Here is a 2,467-nt window from a genome sequence, read left to right as displayed (position 1 = left end):
CCTCACAGCCCGGCGCCCGGTTCATGGACGGTCGCGGGGGGACGGCCGCGGGATCACCTTTCGGGCGCCTGCCACTTGGTCGGCTCGCGCGCACAAACACACGCACACACGCGCGCACACACATGTACGAGGGTCCCTGGCCGAGGAAATCGCGTGTCGAATGGCGCCGCATCTGGGCCTCCTTTTCGTGTCCGGCACACTCCCACCCGAAATGACGAAGTCATTTGATAACCGCAGAGTTCCTGCTGGTTCTGAATGCTTTTCAAATCTCTGTGAAAGCCCTCCCTCTGCTCTTTGCGGATCCAAAATATTTCAGCTTGATCAAGTTCTTCTGCGGTAAGAGCTCCAACTTCGTCGTTCCGTCATCTCACCCTTAAGACGAATCGAAGCAGCCAAACTGTGACTCTGATCAGTCTTGTGAAGGAACTGTTGCGCTGAATGTCCATTAATGCAGGGGAAGGCCCGTGAGATGGCATGGCTGGCAGCGCCTTCGTTGGCTGTGTATGTTGCAGTTCCGCATAGGTGAACGTGTTTTGCACCAGTCCCTGTGGCCACTCGCCATCAGGTTTGCGGAGCCACTGGAGCGCTGTCCACCACACGTCACTGGCCGCAAGGCGAGAAACGGCAATACCGCGCGTCAGGAGCTCCGCGGGATTCTCTTTTCCGGGGCAGTGCCTCCATTCATAGCCACCGGTGACGAGCTGGATCTCGCAGACACGGTTGCGCACAAACTGCTGCCAGCGTCCTGGGTCTTCTCGTAACCAGTGAAGCGCGATCGCTGAGGCGGTCCAAAAAATTACGCGATCCGGGTGCCGCCTGAGCGTGTTTAGTACATAGCTGCATAGTCGAACGGCGAGAAAACATGCCATGAGTTCCAGCTTTGCTAGAGTGAGTTCTTTGAGAGGAGCAACCCTCGATTTGCTCATCACTACAGTTGAAGTTAGGCCGTCTTACGAGGCGATGGTAAGGTATGCGATCGCCCCGTAAGCCGCACGACAGGCGTCTGCAAATATGTGTAGATCCGTCAGTGCTGCCTGCCTGCCGACATCCGCTCCATGGTACCGAGGCACCTGTATTTCAATGAGATGTTTTAATTCGCTGTACCATGTGATCAACTTTTCGGCTATGTCTTGGTAGTGGATCATCCCACTCCACGTCTTGTCGCCACAGATCCTGAAACAAGATCTTGGCCCGCACGATAAAGGGTAACAGCCATCCCAGCAGGCCATAAATCCGTGCCGTAGTTTGTAGCATGGAGCGTTTGGTGTCTAGTTTAGCAGTGTTGCCTGCAACGCACGGCGAAAAGGTCAGGCGATCTAAAATGGGCTCTCATGTCAACCCTAGTACCTTGAGTACACCAGACAAATCCCAGGGGCTTGGTTTCTTTAGAGCCTTGCCCAAATAGCTGGCGCAACCTCTCGTTATTCGATGACCATTTGTGCAGCTTCATCGAGGCGGCGTGAAAGATTTCATTGGCTTCGGTGTATAGCTTCACGGCCTCCTCTTCCTCGTGTGCACCAATTAGCAGGTGATCTACATAAAGGCCTCGCTGCAGCTGCATCCCAGTGTGAGAAAAACCTGTTGTTTCTCTGCCAATTACTGAGATTTCCAGTGCCACGGTTTGGAGGCAGTTTGTCTGCTCGGCACCGTCCTCAATAGGCCTTTGAACAGTCCATCCAGCTGATGTTTCCACCGCCCTCAGTCGTTTCCCCAGTTTGACGGATCTGCCTGTCGTTAATTCCCGTATGTGATCAGACCCGACGAGCAGCTCAACATTTTTCGAACCGTCGTAAATTAAGTCCGCTGCTTCGTACCCAAGGGACCTCAATTTCTGCAGTGAATTTCCCGGTGGCGAGGGAATCGGTTGGTCAGAAATTGCATCTGTTTCCAGCACTTCGAGTGCGCGTTCGCATCCGCGCTTTGTCTTTAGCGTTACTCTGACTCTTTGGAACTCGCGTTCCTCTTGGTGGCGTCCGAACACACCGACGGTCAACCTTTCATGCCCGAGAAGCGTGCATCGTAGTTACGGCGAGGTGTCAGCGGTGATGTAAGAGCGCTGACTGAGGCGACCAGTCAGCGACCGTCGAACAAAACTCGCACCCGAGCGCTGGAAGCTTCTCCACTACACAACGCAGTCGCGGTCTGCCGCAAAACGGTTCTTTTGCGAGTAGAGCTGTCTGCCGTGGCTGTCGCTTCGAGGCTGATTTGTGCACTCGTCACTGTTGGGCTTGCTTCGGGTGGCCTGTTAGTAGAGTACGTCGGGTCGCACATTGTGCTGGCATGCTTCTTGCGGCATTTGTTGCACTTCACGTTTACGCGGCATGCTCGTGACTGATGTCCAGTTTTCGTGCGCCTGAAGCAACGGCAGGACGAACGCAGAAGTCGTTTCTTCTCTTCTAGAGTTTTTGAGGCGTCACAATTCTGCGTTTGGTGCTCGTTAGAGGCGCAGACGAAGCAGGTCAGCGGT

This window comes from Amblyomma mixtum, chromosome 5 (genome assembly GCF_055824585.1).
Source record: "Amblyomma mixtum isolate Tamu chromosome 5, ASM5582458v1, whole genome shotgun sequence".
Lineage (NCBI taxonomy): Eukaryota > Metazoa > Arthropoda > Arachnida > Ixodida > Ixodidae > Amblyomma > Amblyomma mixtum.
This window is presented reverse-complemented; position numbering follows the sequence as displayed.